The sequence below is a fragment of the Equus caballus genome, chromosome 15 (genome assembly GCF_041296265.1).
Source record: "Equus caballus isolate H_3958 breed thoroughbred chromosome 15, TB-T2T, whole genome shotgun sequence".
NCBI lineage: Eukaryota > Metazoa > Chordata > Mammalia > Perissodactyla > Equidae > Equus > Equus caballus.
This window is the reverse complement of record NC_091698.1, coordinates 48,186,425-48,204,319: the sequence shown is the minus strand read 5'-3', so window position 1 is coordinate 48,204,319 and position 17,895 is coordinate 48,186,425. Positions and strand designations below refer to the sequence as shown.

Below are 17,895 nucleotides of genomic sequence, written 5' to 3'. Positions count from 1 at the left end.
GAGAAATTAGAACCTTTGTGAATTGTTGGTGGGAATGTAAATGGTGCATCCTTTGTAGGAAATGGCGTGATACTTCCTCAAAAAGTTAAACATAGAATTATCATATGATCCAGCAATTCCACTTCTGGCCATATATCCCAAAGCAATGCAAGCAGTGACTCAAACAGGTATTTGTACATTAATGCTCATAGTAGCATTGTTCACAAGAGCCAAAAGGTGGAAGCAACCCAAATGTCCATCCACAGACAAATGGATAAAGAAATGTGGTATATACAATGGAATATTATTCAACCTCAAAAAGGAAGGAAATTCTGAGACATGCTACCACCTGGATGAACCTTGAAGACATTATGCTAAGTGAATTAAGCCAAGCACAAAGAGATAAATACTGTACGATTCCACTTGTGAGGTATGTAGAATAGGCAAATTCATAGAGAGAGAGTAGAATGGTGGTTGCCACGATCTGGGGAGAGGGAGGATGGGGAGTTATTTTTTTTTTTTTTTAAGATTTTATTTTTTTCCTTTTTCTCCCCAAAGCCCCCCGGTACAGAGTGCGCGAACTTAACCACTCGACCACGGGGCCAGCCCCCAGGGAGTTATTTTTTAACGGGTATAGAGATTCAGTTTGAGATGATGAAAAAGTTCTGGAGGGGCTGGCCCTGTGGCCGAGTGGTTAAGTTCTCGCACTCCGCTGCAGGCGGCCCAGTGTTTCGTTGGTTCGAATCCTGGGCGCGGACATGACACTGCTCATCAAACCACGCTGAGGCGGTGTCCCACATGCCACAACTGGAAGGACCCACAACAAAGAATATACAACTACGTACTGGGGGGCTTTGGGGAGAAAAAGGAAAAAAAATAAAATCTTGGAAAAAAAAAGAAAATTTCTGGAAATGGATGGTGGTGATAGTTACACAACAATGGGAATATACTTAATGCCACTGAATTGTACACTTAAAAATGGTTAAAATGGTAAATTTTATGTTATGTATATTTTACCGTAATTTTTTTTTAAAAAAAACATGCCGCATGGAACTTATGCTCTAGAGGCACAGACCCAGAGAGGAGCTCATTAACAAAGAGTAGCATTAACTCTCGCCACCTCAGAGTAGGGGTCATAAACTACATCTGGCTCTGCAGAATCTGAGTGGGTGGTAGGAGGGGTCAGAAACAGGAGGGCTGACAGGTTCCCCCACACTCTCCACACAGAATAATTCCCCTTGTATCTGTTTGCAATTTTAAGCATGTTCAGATGAAATTCTGTTTGGGAAAAAAGGCTACCACATAGACTCACCAACTGTAACAAATGCACCGGTCTGGTGGGGGATGGAGATAATAGGGGCTGCTATGCATGTGTAGGCGAAAGGGGCATATGGGAAATTTCTGTACCTTCCTATTAATTTTGCTGTGACCTAAAGCTGTTCTGAAAAAATAATAGCCTTTGGGGGGAAAAAAAGGCTAACACTGCTTTAAAACATGTGTTTTTCTAAACCACTGCCTTCCTTCTCTAAAATGACCACTGGTTGAGAGATGTTTCCATGAAGTGAGCAGGTATGCAGCACTTTGCAGACAGGTGTTGGCTTTGTGAGGGAGGTCCCATGAGTGGGCAGGGATCCAAGGAGCCAGCAGGGGACCAGCCTGGAAGGGCAGTGCTCTCAGAGCCCTTCCGGCCCGTCCCCTGGGCTGCAGTGGTCAGTTATCAGATCTCTGGCTCCATCTCCTCCTGAGGGCAGAGTTCTCAGCTGAGTCATCTCTGGTCTTGCCCAGGGTGGGGTATGGAAACAGCACCCAACGTTGGCCTTGGAAACCTTGGCTCCAAGTCCTGGCTCTGCTCTTTATAACACTTAATGTCCCAGGCTGTTTACTTAGCTGTAAAATGGGGACGACTGGACACCACCCATCTCCCGGGATACAGTGTGCATGACACCACCGGAGGACGCCCAGCACAGTGCCAGGCACAGAGGAAGCACGCAGAGGGAGCTTTAGTGTACAAGCTCGAAAGGTCAAAAATGGGGTCTGTGGGCCCTAGCTGTGCCTGGGAGACCTGGGGGCAGGGCCCTGCCCCCTCAGACGTGCCGAGTAGGCCTGGCCAGTCCTAGCACCAGCTTGGGGTGCAGAAGGGGCACCTCGTGCACAGCCACCCCCAGAGCAAATAGCCAAGGAGAGCACTGGACTGACGAGACAGCAGCCCTCAGATGCCTCCAAATGCTTTGGAGTCAAGTCAAGTTTCAGGAGATGGTTTCCAAGGAAGGATGCCCCAGCCCGCTGCCCCCTCCCCAAAGGGCCACACCCTGCCCTGCCCCCAAACCAGTCTCCACATGTGACAGTTCTCTGCCTTCCATACTGGGCTGCAACTTCTTGAAGGCAGGGATCCAACCTACTCATCTCTACACTCCCAGAACGTAGAGATCAGTAACTGTGTGATAAATCGGTGGTGGCAGTGGTGGTGGTGATGATGACAATGGGGTCGATGACAATCACAGCAGCTATCTGTATACAGCCCTGACTGGGCACGGCACAGTTCTAAGTGCCCCGCTTTAACTCTTTTAAACCTCACAAATGTCCTAACGGGTGTGTACTTATTCCATGACCCTTATTTTTAATGAAGGACTGAGGTGTAGAGGGTAACTTGCCAAAGGTCACACACGAAGTGACAGAAGCAGGACCTGAACCTGGGGGCCTCCGTTTGCCGTTTTACCGCCACTCCCAAGTGCCTGGGCAACGGTGCTTACCCTTCTGCTGACTCCTCATCCATGGCGAAGGGAGCATCTTGAGAAGGGACTTCAGAACCCTCAAGTCCCTTCCTAGGCAGGCTGTGCAGTCCCCTCTGAGATGCCCCCGGCAGGGAGGGCCATCCCAAGACTGTGCAAACCTTCCACTGACAGGGAAGACACAGGGCACCTTTCTCAGACGGAAGGCAGGCCTGCTTCCCTCCAATGTGGCCCAGCCCCTGGACATACAGATTTGTCCTCTCCTTGACCCTCAGGTGGCTCTTCAGGTGTGTGGGCTCACCTCTCTTCTCCAGGCTGATGGTCCCTGCCTCATCACCCACTCTTCCATCTCCAGACCCTCTCCCTTCTGGTGACCCACCTAGGACATTTCCTACTTGGTTAGTCTCCAGGAGCCTGTGCCCCACGGTGGATATCCCCGTGGCCTGAGCAGGGAGTGGAGATGGCCATGTCCTCTCCTTTGTCTGCACCTCTCATGTGTGGGTGGGCTCTCCTGAGCCCCGGACTCCTGGCCCACATGGAGCCTGTGGTTTCCCAGCCCCTGGCACCCCTCCACAAGCCCAGCTCCAGCGCCCCATCATCTACTTAGATGACTGATTTTGTTGAACCCAAACATAAAATGTTATATTTTCCCTTGTAAAATTCCCTCCTTTTCCTCTACTCTGACAAGACTGTTTTGAATCCTGACTTTGTCACCCCAAAGCCATTTACTTGTCCCTCCCAAGGCTGTGTCATCCGCAGCCTAGAGAAGCCTACCTGTAGGATCTTTATTGATTTAAAAAAAAAAAAAAAAAATTGGGGCTGGCCCAGCGGCGCAGCGGTTAAGTGCGCACGTTCTGCTTCTCAGCGGCCTGGGGTGCGCCAGTTCGGATCACGGGTGCAGACATGGCACTGCTTGGCACGCCATGCTATGGTAGGTGTCCCACATATAAAGTGGAGGAAGACGGGCATGGATGTTAGCTCAGGACCAGTCTTCCTCAGAGAAAAAGAGGAAGATTGGCAGCAGTTAGCTCAGGACTAACCTTCCTCTAAATAAATAAATAAATAAATAAATAAATAAATAAATAAATAAATAAATATTAATTAAAAATTACTGAACAGGACAGGTTTCAGTTTCCTCCTCTGTGTTTAAATCTAGGACTAATAAATGGATGTGTCTCTGGTTAGCCCACCTCCCCAGAGGGCTGATTCAGGGACGCGAGTCAACCTGGATGACCACCTTTGGGGAATGTGACAGGTGGACTTTGCCCCTGAAAGGGGTTGAGGGGGTTCCACTAACATCTCCTCTCCTGTTGGGAGCTTTATTTCACTCCATATGATCTTTGTAACTTCTTCTCCCACTTTGAGGACTATTCTCAGGGGAGGCAGAGTTGGAAACAAACCGGAACTGGGCACTCCCTCTGTCTCTCTGACGTTACCACTCCATGCCTCCCCCTGCAGAGGGCCTGCCCTTGCGTTGTTCATCCTTCTGCTAGAAATAGACTTCAATAAGGAAGCAGATGAGCAACCTTTGTGCTGGCCGGGCTTCCTTTATAATCACTGCTAATTCTGGACTTTGGTCCTTCTGGACGTTCTGACACACCAGGCATCATGTACATGTGAAAATCCAGTAGGTTCATTGAAAATCTAAGCTCATCTGTCTTCTTTTGCTGTTGACTCCCCTTCTCTCTGTTCAAATCATTTTGTGATTTCATCATCAGAATCTAATTTCCACTAGTTAGAATGCTTAAAAGCTTGAGTGGTTTTTCTCTACCCCACACATTATTATATTCCTATTGAAAAAAAGAATTTCATTAGGCAGCTTCTTAGAACCACCACTTGACCAAGCCCTACTCCATTTCTGGCCTTAGGGACACATCAGTGAATGGCTTTGCAAACCTCTGAAATCTTTTCAGACTTCTTTTTTTTCCTTCTTCTCCCCAAAGCCCCCCAGTACATAGTTGTGTATTCTAGTTGTAGGTCCTTCTAGTTCTGCTATGTGGGAGGCCACCTCAGTCTGCCTTGATGAACATTGCTAGGTCTGCACCCGGGATTCGAACCTGCGAACCCTGGGCCACCAAAGCAGAGCATGAGAACTTAACCACTTGGCCACAGGGCCAGCCCCTCAAAGACTTTTGATATTGTTGTTTTAGTTTATTATTGTTATTCTCCCCAATTAGGAGAAACAGTTTCATCATTTTGTAATCAAACAGTATTTGCAAATACCAACAACAGGAGGTGCAATGCATTATGCAGGCATACTATGTAATACCCTATTGTGAAGACAGAAACCTCCTGGTGGTGTGACACTTCTCCAACCCCGCAGCCTTCTACTTAACATTCACCTTCTCAGATGGTGTGGAATAAATCACCTTTGTCTCAGAAATATCCGGCTTTTCTTTGAGGTTCCCTCACTGATTGGAACACCCCTGCAGTCACCCAGGGTGACTCACAGAAGCAGATCTGGGGACCAGGTGGCCAAGAGGCCAGGAGAGAACAGCCTACTGGAGAAACAGACCTGGCCCTGCTGCTTGAGTAGGCTGTCCTCAGGCAAAGCAGGGAACAGGGCAGAATTTGTCTTACAAGCCCACCCACCACTGCTCTCTAAAAACTCACCCCAGCCCAAATCCCAGGGGCTTTGTCCTGCCCTCTGGTCATTTAGGCCACCCCACCCAGGCCTGCCATCTCCAGGGAGTGCCCAGCTCAGAGTCCTCTCTCTACACCTATCTTCGGGGCATCAGGGAGCCACTATCAGCAAGCTTTCAGACTGGAAAGGATTATTCGGGAATTCACACTGGTGAAAAAGGAATGCAAGAGTAACAAGGGGTTTGGGGCTGTGAGGCAGACTAGGGCTGGGTGGGTAGGACCCTGAGATCACAGCGTGCCTCAAACCCATGGGGACGATGGATGGCCTTAGTCAGGACTGGCTCAACAGCACCTAATTTATCCAAAATCACTGAGGTTCCCATGGATTACTTTTTCTGAAAAGTGAAATTTCAATTGCTAAAACACTATTTTAACCACTTTAAAGGGAAATCTTGCTAAAATGTGACCGCAGTTCCCTAACACCTTAAAAAAATATCCTTTTCCCACTGAAGTAGTCATCTTTAGGAGCATCCCTTATGGAACTAGAGAGTAAAGTGACTGTGTGTCCTTCTTATTGTTTCTGTCCTTCCCATGGTCTTTACTTTTCTGTTATCTACACATCTGGCTCTAAAAACCGCCTCCCACCTCTCCGGGCCATTTCTTTTCTTCTGTAGGAGTTGGGAAATCAGACAGCCACTCTTGTTAGAACAGTTTGCTAAGTAAGAGTTGACAGAGTGTGAGGCCATGAGAGGAATAAACACCCGGTTTAGAGGCAGGGATTCTGATGTAGCTATTTCTGTGGGTCCTGTTTTCAATAACTTCTGGTTCAGGGCTAAAGTCCAAAGGAAGACGGGGCTCCCAGACTCCCACCTGGAACACTCCTTACATACATTTATGACCCATCCTCTGGCTGGTAAGACGTTTCTATTCTTATGACGCTGCATGCAGGAGCCCCATGTTTTGCTCTTACTCTATCTGCTGTTTGTAGCCCCACTAGGCCCGGGAGCTTTGCCTCCATGAGGAGCCTCATCAAGAGGGATGAGGTGTACAGTCTTATGACGCCTGACGGTGAGCTAGTGTCTTTCTCTCTACTGTCTGGAGTGCTTTATAGGCTGGAACCTCCTTCCACAGCACTGAGGCAGCATCTGTGACCATGACCACTTTATGGCATGAGCAACTGGGGCCCTGAAAGGAGACTCCACGGAGAGAGCAGAGCCCCACCACGTCAACCACCACCAAGAGCACAGAGCTGCCAGTGCCATTGGCTGCCAGCTCTTCAGGAACCCAGAGGAACTGTCTGGACAGGGCCACTTGGCCTGTGTTTGGAGTTTTCCTGAGCAGCAATGACCTCACTCTGTATTTTTTTACCCTGTGGGTTGTGACCTGTTACTGGGTTGTGAAATCAGTTTAGTGGGTCACAACCAACATTTTTTTAAAAAAAATAAATAGAACAGAAAATATCCAAGTGCATCACATGTAGTGAGAGTGTTATTTTTCTAAAGCTTTTGCTTTGGTTGTATCTATCTGTATGGAGGTGTGTGTGGTGGTTGGGACATGAGATATATTGAAGGAAGTTTGAAACACAGTGATCCAATGCACATCCGTCCTGCAGCTACATATTCCTGAGATCCATCCCTGCCACCTCCACCTGCAACGGGGAAGCCAAATGGAATCTATTCAGGGCCCTAAACCTGGCTTCACCTGGAAGGGACAGGAGTCAGGGAAGCCTTTTGGGGGGGAAGTGAGGATGCTATGGCATGAGCAGGAATAGGGAGAGGGGGCAGCAGGGCAAAAGGAAAGGCATGGGCAATGTCCTAGGTAAGGAGTGGGGAGCGCAGGGGCTCAGAGAGGCCTGTGGGGGCAGCTGTAGATACCTGCTTCTTGGAGGGGCGAGAGACAGAAAGCCCATTTGATTTCAAAGTGACCTTTGGGGGCTGCTTGATAGTAGAGTGTCAGGCCTGGCGTCCCTATCGTTCATTGATCCAGTGAATGCAAACTAACAGTGCGTGCTTTTCTTCTGTCAACTTAAATTTAACTTTTAATTAATTAAAATGAAAAATCCAATTCCTCGGTTACACTAGCCACATTTCAAACACTCAATAGCCACATGTGGCTAGTGACTATCGTATTGTATAGCACAGAAGAACATTTCCATCAACGCAGAAAGGTCTACTAGACAGGGATGTTCTAGAATGAGAGAATGAATATTTCATTCCAGGATCGCCTTCCCTCAGGAATGCAACATCTTCCATTATTTCTATTACACCTATAGTTCTAAATGCAAACGCCTCTGGGAGAGGTATTCGAAGGGCTTAAATTCTTGCCAAAGAGCAACTCGTTGATATCAAGGGCCTGAAGAAAGCCAGAGTCTAAGAAGCCATCCACCAGAGGCTGAGTATGTGTGAGAGCATGGGGGATCAGGGGGTGTTGGAAGATAAGACATTGCCCCAACCAGATGTGCTGTCTGAAGATACTGATGAATAAGGATTAAGCTCCTCCATCAGAGGATGCGGAAAATTTTGAGACCTGTAAGGAAAGGAAGTGACCCATAGTCATTGGTCATCTTCAAGTGAGAAGACTGAGCTTATTCCCCAACGTCCTCAGCAAAGGGGTTATTACACGAGAAACAAGCGCTTCTCTATTGCTAGGGAGGAAACAGGAAGTGGACGCAGGCCTTCCCAGAGGTGGATACTAGTGAATGTAGCCCTCTTCTGCCCTCTATGTTTGCACTGTGACCAGGTCCATGGCTTTATCTATCTCCTTGACATCGATGACTCCCTGAAAAACACCAGAAGCCCAGGCCTAGAGATCCAAATACTAACTTGCTATTCCCACCAGGAGTCTCCACTCAACAATCCCAAGGGGAATTATAACAATCTCTGGCCCACTGCCCCACCCCACGCCCCCTTCCTGTATTCCCACTTCTGGCTCATCCTCCACCTGCTCACTCCATTGTCCAGTCAGCAGCCTGTGAGTCACCCCAGACTCCTCCCCCTCCTTCCTCGCTCCTCCACCCAAGGTCGCCACATCTTGGCTACCTCTCCACTCTGCCTCAAATCTGCTCAGCTCTGATCCTCTCCGGCTCTCACTATCGCAGGGGCTACCTGTTGGCCTTCCTGCTTCCAGTCATGACCACCTCCAGCCCAGTGGTTCTCAACCACGGATGAGCAACAGAATGAACCTGGGGAGGCATTTAAAATCTAGATTCTGACTCAGTAGATCTGGCCAGGTTGAGCATGTGTATTTTGCGAAAGTGCCCCAGGTGATTCTGATACATATCCTTCATTAAGAACCAGTGCCTCCTCCTCATTATTAATAACAACAAAAATAACAATTAACATTTTTTGTGCACTTACATGTACTGCCTCGTGTAATCTTCATGATAACCTTGTGAGGTAAGAGCTATCATCTACTCCCATTTTACAGTGGTTGAAACTGAGGCACAGAAGTCCCACGGCTAGTAAGGGGGAGGACCAGAACATGACCTGCCACGCCTAAGCATTCTGCTCTCCACACCACTGTATAGACTTGACGTTCAGCTCCCTCCTTAACACCCTTTAAAGAGAGTTCTAGAAAAAGACGGTAGCTCGGGGACACACTCATGATTTCCTTCTCCACTCAACCTCCCACCAAGAACTTCTCAACTCTAAAAGAAACACCTTGATTGGGGGGGTGGTTACATAGTGTACACATATGTAAAAATTCACTGCAATGTATGCTTAGGATTTGCGACTTTACTGTTCGTTCATTACTCCTCAATAGAAAAGATCCTGAAGAAGTCACTTAAGTAGGAGAGAACCTAGAAAATGTCAAGTAGGGAAAAACATGCAGGCTCAAAAGAAACTAGGAAGAAGCCATCACAATGCTGGCAATTATGAATAATTCTTTCTGTAATAACACACGTAGGAATAGATTAAGAAAAGATCCCCAGAGCTAACCCACAGGAAATCCTTAGAGGAGACAGGCTTGGAGAGGACACTGGCTGGAGGCAGGGTCCCCTGCAAGATGGACAGGAACACCCCAGTACAGGCTGGCTCGGCCACAGTGGGGCACATATGGATGGGTGCTGCAGCAGCAGAGACACAAGAGCTCTGAGGTCCACAGGATTGTCTTTGGACTGGAGACAGGAGGATGCCCCAAGTGGAGGTCAATGGCGGCGAGGGGCTTCTTCCTAAAGAGGCCATGTGATTCTGCATGGAGAAGTCCAGCCCCACCAAAACCAGCTCCTGGGACTTGCTGTGTTTGTATTCGTTCGTAAGCCTGGTGCTTATGAATACAAAAGCCCCTACGGGGGTCACCCATGTTTCCAGCTCCCACTGTGTAGTCCAAAGGAACAAGCAGGACTTGGCACAATGACTTCAAAGCTCATCCTAAAAGAACAAAGAAAATTCTGAGGAAAAAAGTGTGATGAAGTACACCTTACCTTAGCACTTATTAAGATATATTTAAGGAAAATGTGACCAAAACAGATGGTGCTGGTATAGGAACAGACAATTCACTGGAACAGACCAGGGAGTCCTAGAGCAGACCCACGTATACGTGGAAATGCATTGTAAGATATAGGTAGTATTTCAGATCATGAGGGCAAGAATACATATTTTAATCATTAGTGACTTCAGGAAAAAGAAGTTAAATCCTCAACTCTCACAATTCACCAAAACACAACAAATTCCACCCAGCTTAAGATTTAAATGTAAAAAAACCCCAAAAAGCCCCATTAAAGTATTAAAAGAAAATTTACGTAAACATATAATTCTGCAGCAGAAAAAGCCTTTCTGAGCCTGACACAAAAAGAGAAACCAGGCCAGGCCTCGAGATCCAAATACCAATGAGAACTCTACACCAGGAGCCTCCATCAACAACCCCAAGGGGAATTACAACAATCTCTGCCCCTGACCCCATCCCCTCCCCTTCCTGTATTCCTGATTCTGGCTCATCCTCCACCTGCTGGCTCTGTCTTTCAGGTCAGCACCCTGTGAGTCACTGCAGACTCCTCCCCCTCCTTCCGTGCTCCCCCACCCAAGGTTACCACATCTTGGCCGCCTCTCCACTCTGCCTTGAATCTAACCAGCTCTATCCTCTCCAGGCTGGCCCTGACTGAAGACCTCGACCTGCCGCCCCTGTACCAGTCACAGCTACCTCCAGCCCAGTGGTTTGGAAAGCCTATATAGACTACCTTGATTGCATGGACATTTTAGATTTGTAAATGCTTAAATAGTGAACAAAACTGAATGGCCAATGACAATCTAGGATAAAAAATTTGTAATATAAGAAAGACAAAGAGTTAATAGGCTAAATATATATCAAGTACTCTTATAGATCAATAAGATAAAAAGAATAAACCACACTAAATAATAATAATAAAATACTACACAAATGAGATGAAAAAAAGAAAAGAATATACCAACAGAAAACTCAACAAAGCACATAATCAAATAATTTGCCAAAAGAGAATTACCAATGACCAATTGGCCTGTAAAAAAAACCAGTCAAATTAATAAAATAATAATAAAAAGAAAAGCAAAATAAGGCAGCAATGATGAAATACTATTTTTGTTTATCAAATTTGCAATTTAAAAAAAATAGTAATACCTTGTGTTGGGAAGGATGTAGTGAAAGAGATACTCTCACAGGACTGGTGGTGAGAGTCTAAGTTGATACATCTTTTCTGGAAGACAATTGGGCAATTTGTACCAACATCCTTGAGGGGCTGGCCGGGTGGCATAGCAGTTAAGTTTGTGCACTCCGCTTCAGCAGCCTGGGGTTCACTGGTTCGGATCCCGGGCATGGATGTACACGCTGCTTATCAAGCCATGCTGTGGCAGGCATCCCACATATAAAATAGAGGAAGATGGGCACAGATGTTAGCTCAGGGCCAATCTTACTCAGCAAAAAGAGGATTGGTGGCAGATGTTAGCTCAGGGCTAATCTCCCTAAAAAAAAAAAAAAGAGTAAGAGGAAACATGTAAAGCTATTAAAATATATGAAAGATGTTCCATTTCTTGAGTAATAAAGAAAAATGCAAATTCATATTGTAAAAAATAAATCCTTGAAAGTGTACATATTCTTCCATCTAGTGATTCCACTTAAAGACTATACCCTAAGGATAAAAATAAGGAGGTGTGGGGCGGGCCCCTTGGCCGAGCGGTTAAGTTTGCGCACTCCGCTGCGGTGGCCCAGGGTTTCACCGGTTCGAATCCTGGGCACAGACATGGCACTGCTCATCAAGCCATGCTGAGGCAGCATCCCACATGCCACAACTAGAAGGACCCACAAAATAAGAATATACAACTATGTACCTAGAGGCTTTGGGGAGAAAAAGGAAAAAAATAAAATCTTTATTTTATTTTATTATTGTTTTTTTTTGAGGAAGATTAGCCCTGAGCTAACATCTGCTGCCAATCCTCCTCTTTTTGCTGAGGAAGACTGGCCCTGAGCTAACATCCATGCCCATCTTCCTCTTCTTTATATGTGGGACGCCTACCACAGCATGGTGTGCCAAGCAGTACCATGTCCATACCTGCCACGTCCGAACCGGTGAACCACGGGCCGCCAAGAAGCAGAATGTGCGCACTTAACCACTGAACCACCGGGCCAGCCCCTAAAATCTTTTAAAAAAATAAGAATAAATAAGGAGGTGCACAGAGTTAGTATTATACATAGGCCACAACTGTTAGTAACCTAAACGGGCAATAACAAGAGATTAGTTAAACCATGGTAGGTACACAGTGAAATATGAGAGACTCACAAGAAGTTTATTTATTGACAAGGAAAACTGTTCGCAACTAACTACAAAAAGCAATTCACAGAACAGTATGTACAATACAAACCAATTTATGTAGTGAAATGTGTATGTTTGTATATATCCACAAATACGCACAGAAAAAAATCTTAAAAGATGTAACCAAAATAGTAACAATATATATCTCTGGAAGTGTAATTAGTATGATTTGTTATTTTCTTCTTTGTGTTTCCTACTTCTTTTACAAGAAACATGGCAGTGTGATGCAGACTTCGCCTCCTACCATCCACCTGGTGAGGAATCCCTGTCCAGAACACCCATTTGGCTCTGAGCATCCCCATCCCTTATACGTGACATATATGATATTTCCTGTGCTGTGATTTAACTTTTCAGACTTAATCTTGTCTCCTCAATTCTCTAGATTATGGGTAAGATCTGTGTCTTCCATTTCTTTTGTGTTCCTCTCAGTGCCTAGTATACAGCAAGTTCTCAGCAAATGACCCAAGAAAGAATGTGTCACTTCCGTGCCCGTGCCCCTGCCCCTGCCAGCTGCCCAAGCATGGCTGGCTCTACAAGTGAGGCGTCCAAGCCCAGTTCCAGGCCAGGCTGGAGGCTGTGTGTTGTGGGCCACCTGTCAATCTGGTCCTGTGAAGATGCCTATTGTTGCTGCTAATTATTGTTGGGTGATGGGGCTGTTTGTTTCAAGCATAGGTTCTGCCCCCACACCCAGAGGCAAAGCCAATCGCATGGCATCCTATCATTAATGAGCCAATAAGTATTTCCTCTGGTGCGACATTGGCTTTGATCCAGTAATCCCTTCCCACTTCTTCCACCCCCCTCACCTCATTACAACTTCCCATCTTGGCTTTTGGAGGCCTCCTTTGGAAAAGCACCCACTTCGTCCAAACTATGGGCCTTGTCAAAATAGTCCCGTGTCCCTGGTGTCCCAAGCCTGACTCACCAGCTCCTCCTGTGATCCTGGATGATAAAGTTTGCTCTCATGTCTAAGCAAAGCTACTACCCAAGCAGCCTAGCCTGTAGGCCCAGAGACTGAAAGAGCTCTAAGAGAACACTGTAGGAGTAACAGAGGATTTTTTCATGCAAATTCAACAAGTAAATTTTCATGGTTGTCCATAGTCTCTGCAATTAGCACTCACTTCAATTAAACCCTCTGGAGAAGAAAATACAAAAGCCATCAGAAATGGAGGAGTCAGAATCAGGGAGAGAAGATCAGTCAACTTTTTTTCCTCCTTGTACAGAAATAAACAATCCCTGGTGCTGCCAAGGTTCTAGAAGGATCAGAGAGAGCAGACAAGTCCAGGAGCACTTGCATGAGCACGTGTGAGAAGCTATAGGGAGGCCAAGCCTAGACTGCCACCATGAGAACCTTGGGCTAGGCACTTCACATCTCCATGCCTCAGCTCCTCATCTGTAAAATGGGATGATAACAGTAGGGCTGCCTCATAGACTTGTTGTGAGGGTTAAACGAGTTAATGGATATAAAGCACTTAGAATAGCAGCGAGCTATAGGTGAGCAAGACATCAGTGTTTGTCACTGCTAACGAGAGCAAAGGGAGTCACAGTGACAGTCATGTGCTGGGCACTGTCTGCCCTTCTGTAGCCCAGGGTTTCTCAACTTCAACACCATTGACATTTTGAGCTTGACAACTCTTTGTTGTGAGCAGCTATCCTGTGCACTGTGGGATATTTAGCAGCATTCCTGGCCTCTCTCTACCATTAGATGCCAGTAGCAGCCCCCACCCTCCACCAAGTTGTGACAACCAAAAATATCTCCAAATATTGCTAAATGTCCCCTGCTGGTGGGGGTGGGTACAAAATTGCCCCCATTTGAGAACTGCTGATATAGTCCTACAAAAGCTACTGCCGTGGAGAAGCCATGCCACACTCTCTGACCTCCCACCTCTGTGCAGGCCTGGAGATCCCACATTGGGGCCCCTTGTGGTTAGACGTAGGAGCTGCAGGCAGGGAATCAAAGAGTGGCCAATTCTCTCTCTAGGTGGCTGCCAATTTCTCTTCTTGCAGATGGAATAGGAAACTGGGGCCTAGGCAGCCATCTAGTTGGGAGGCACCCTCTCCCCTGAGAGACAAAGAGGGTACAGAAACAAAAGGAGCCCAGGGGCTGACTTCTCTGGCAGCCTGTGGCTGTGGCCTTAGTAAGAGGGAATGAGCAGGGTTTACCAAGACTCCTGGGAGCCCAGTCCAGCCCAGAGGAGAGAAGGCCAAATAGGATTCAGAGCCGAAGCCCTGGCCACGGCAGAGAAAACGCCCTTACAATGAGGCCTCTGGGCACAGGATCTGCAGCCCCTCTATTTTTAGGAAACAAGTGGGCTCTGCACTTGTGCTGTTTTAGTAAAGTAACCTCCTGACTACTTCACACTATTAAAGTCTATCAGCACTTCTTCCGACTCAGCAGCAGCACTGCTACAAATGTACTCTACGGCTATGTTAGCACAGGTACACGGCATCCCTGCAGGTGTTGTGCTGTACTCATCCAGAGTGCAGGCTTGGGACCCAGCTGCCTGGTTCAAATCCCAGACCTACCACCTCTCAACTATGTGACCCTGGGAAAGTTATTGACCTCTTTGTGACTTAGTTCCTTCACCTGGGAAGCAGGGACAATAACAGGGCCTATCTCACTGGGCTGTTACAAAGGTTATGCGACTTACTATATGCCAGGAATGATGTCTGTGGTCAAGAAACGCCAGCTATTATTATGTTCATTGTGCCCTTAATTGATAATAGCTAAAAATCTGGAATCTTATGCCAATCAACTGGTTAAATATATGTAGCACATTCATTCTATGGAATACCAGGTATCACTGAAAGAAATGAAGTCAAACTATATCTACTTAAATAGAATTTATTCAATGATAAGGTCAAATTGTTAAAGAATCAAATGAGGTGCAGATAAGTATATGTAGTTTGATAATATTTGTATATAAAAAGAGCTATATAGAAATATATACATGTCTTTATCTGCTTAGAAAATTTCTAGAAAAACCCTCAAGAAGCTGTTAGCAACAGTTACACCTAGGGTATGGGAATGGAGGACTAGAGAACTTCTGCTTTCTCCTTTGGTACTGTCAGAATTTCCTACTCTGAGCATTTTTTTTAAATAATATTATTTTTAAAAAGAATACGATAAATCTATACATACTGCTGTGGAAACATCTTGAAGATACATTGTGAAATTTTTTTCAAAAGTGGCAGACAATGAACAGTACAAGCCACAGGAATAAATCTTAATTCACAAATTCAGGAGACCAAACTTTATTTTCTATAGCTCAACTCAATGTTTATGGTATGCTTCCATCCTGGCAACAGGAAACTTAATTCTAGGTGTATCTGAGTTCTCCAGAACACTGAGAACTGCAAGCATGGGACAGAGGAGGTGGCTGTGAAGTTGGCCAAGGTCAGGTCTAGTAGCCTCTGCTGCTCTGTGCCAGGGGGCAGCCAGAAATGTTGGGCCAGGTTGCCTGTGTCCTCACAGCTTGGCCCCACCATGTGGCCACCACTCTCTGGGATCTTACTCCTGCCTGCCCAGGAGTAAGACGAGCTGCCAGCAGGCAGGGTGGGACTCCAGAGACCACAGATCTTTCTCCCTCGTCTCTCCAGCCCCTGGCCAGTTTTGGGGGGGGAGGGCTGCAAAGAGTTGGAGTGGAGGTCTTTCTACTCCAGGGGAAATCCTTCTTCCACCTTGTTTCCAGCCAAGGCATTCAGGCTGTGTGCAAGGATCTTTGCTGTGTTGAGCTGTTCCACAAATCCTGAAGTTTCCCTAAGTGCATAAGCTCTTGGCACACAAAAGCCAGAGACACCTGAAGGTTGATTCCATTTTCTAATCTGGGGAGCTGACTCGGGGAGAAATGAGCTTCATGAATGTGAGAATGGAAAAGGGAAAAATCCAGGTGGTAAAAAGAGATTAATTTCTCAAATATTATGCCAGCCATACATATGTGTAAATACACAGCAAAAAGTCTGAACATTTCCCCCAAATAATTAACAGTGCCTACTAGTAGCGTAAGCTTAAGCATAGGGGGAGAGGTAGAAAGGGGGCTTTACCTTTCTACTCCATGTGTTTCTAAACTGCTTGGATTTTTTAATGATGAAGCTGTATTCAGTATTGCTTGTATAATCTATGATTTTAAATAAATAAATACCCACACATCTTTTGCCTCCAGGCTGGAGATGGTGGGAGATGCAGGTCACACCTGTCTGGCCTGCTGCTGGGCAGGACCTTGGGAAGTGTATTTGCATGAGGGGCTGAGCGGCCTGTTGGAAAAGAACTGTTTCTAAGGAAAGAAGGAAACAGGCACAGTGAGCTGACCCAGAGACAAAGCTTTGCTCAGTGGAAAGAGGAAGGTAATCCTGAGCTAGAGTGGTAGTTGTGAATTAGATCTATCTGTGGCGCCAAACCTCACGGCTCCCTAAGGCAATAAGCACATCAGCAGCCCCAGAGCCCTGCTCCTACAGTGCAGCTGGCTGACCTCATGCCAACAGGAGTGTCAGGCTCCCAGCAGGTGTAGGTGCCTGATGGGTGTGGCAATGTCCAGGAGAAGTGATACCTCCATGGGTGTGGCAGGAGTAAGGGGAGGTTGCAGAGCTGGAGGAGGGGAAAAGATAGCTGGGGTGGAGAGGAGGGGGTAACTGTCTAACCTTATCCACCAACACACAGGAGACACCCACCCCGGGGACACCTAAAATGCTCGTGGAGTGAGGGTGTGGGAACTAGGCAGCACCTGGGATTTTGCACTAGCAGGTAGGAGCAAGAGTCAGAGACACACGTGGATAAGCGCTAACCATGGGATGAGTGCACAGGAGTCCAGGTGTGTTCACAGGCAGGGAGCACAGGAGAGGGAGCCACAAAGTCTACGTGGGAGGGGTCAGAAAAGGTCTCCTGACAGCTGATGTTGGTAATTCACTGAGAGTGGGGAGGGTGGAGAGCACGAGGAACCAAGGGCAAAGGCCTAGAGCTGTGAAGGCACGAGCCCAGGTTGGGGGAAACTGAAAGCCGCCTGGGTTGAATACAGGGGAGTGGTGGATGAGGCCACAAAAGTTGTGTTCCTTGGTAAGGAATTTGGACTTTATCCTGCAGGCAGTGGTGAAGCTCAGAAGAGGGCTCTAAGCAGGGAAATAAGATGATCAAATTACCAGGAAACCTTTTCACCACCACACTCCCACCACTTCTGGCTAACTCCCATCCAAGGTGCACTCTCAGAGTGTGGCTTCCTCCAGGAAGTAGTCCCTGACCACCCCTCAGACTCAGCTGGCCCTCAGCTAAAGCTATCAGGGGTTCCCCAGCATGCCGCCCTTTCTCTCCATTGCACTGTGTCTTGATTAACTGTGCCTTGTATTTTTCCCTTTCCTCTCATACACTGTCGGTGCTAAAGGCCAGGGACGATGTCTGTTGTGTTCTATGTTGTATTCCCAGTACCCTGCACAGTGCTTGGTGTGATGAGTACTCAATATGTGTTTATTTAATGGAAAAAAAAAACATGAGAAGATAACTCTTGTGGTTTCCAGCCTGAGCTGTATAGGTTGGAAAGTGAGGGCAGGGGACCAGGGAGAAGGCTCTTGCGATAGTTTGGGTAGGAAGTGATGGGGGCCTGACCTGAGGCAGCGGTAGTGGAGCTGGAGGTCAGGGAGAAATTAGGAAAACGTTTAGGAGACAGAACTGATAGGCCTGGGTGATTAGATGAGGGAAGTAAGGGGACCAGATAAGGGGAGGAGGGCTCCTGGGCTTCTGGCTTAAGCAGTTAGGTGGATGATGGATGTTCTGGAAGAGGAGGTAATGTGTGGGGGAAGATGATGAAGTCAGTTTAGACATGTTGACTTTGACATGCC

The 17,895-nt window shown here is 46.9% G+C and overlaps 1 long non-coding RNA gene across 9 annotated transcripts in view; it reads right to left on the bottom strand.

Moving 5' to 3' along the window:
• Positions 1-17,895, bottom strand: part of LOC102150720 (uncharacterized) — a 97,959-nt gene that overhangs the window by 23,310 nt on the left and 56,754 nt on the right. For 3 of the 9 annotated variants that reach the window (XR_011426010.1, XR_011426009.1, XR_011426011.1), the window contains 2 exons: positions 10,884-11,224; positions 9,006-9,661 (listed from right to left, as the gene is read on the bottom strand). The exons of the other annotated variants lie outside the window; for them this stretch is intronic. This is a non-coding gene — a long non-coding RNA (uncharacterized lncRNA). Of the gene's footprint in view, positions 1-9,005; positions 9,662-10,883; positions 11,225-17,895 lie in introns of those variants that run through there. 9 annotated transcript variants of the gene reach the window in all.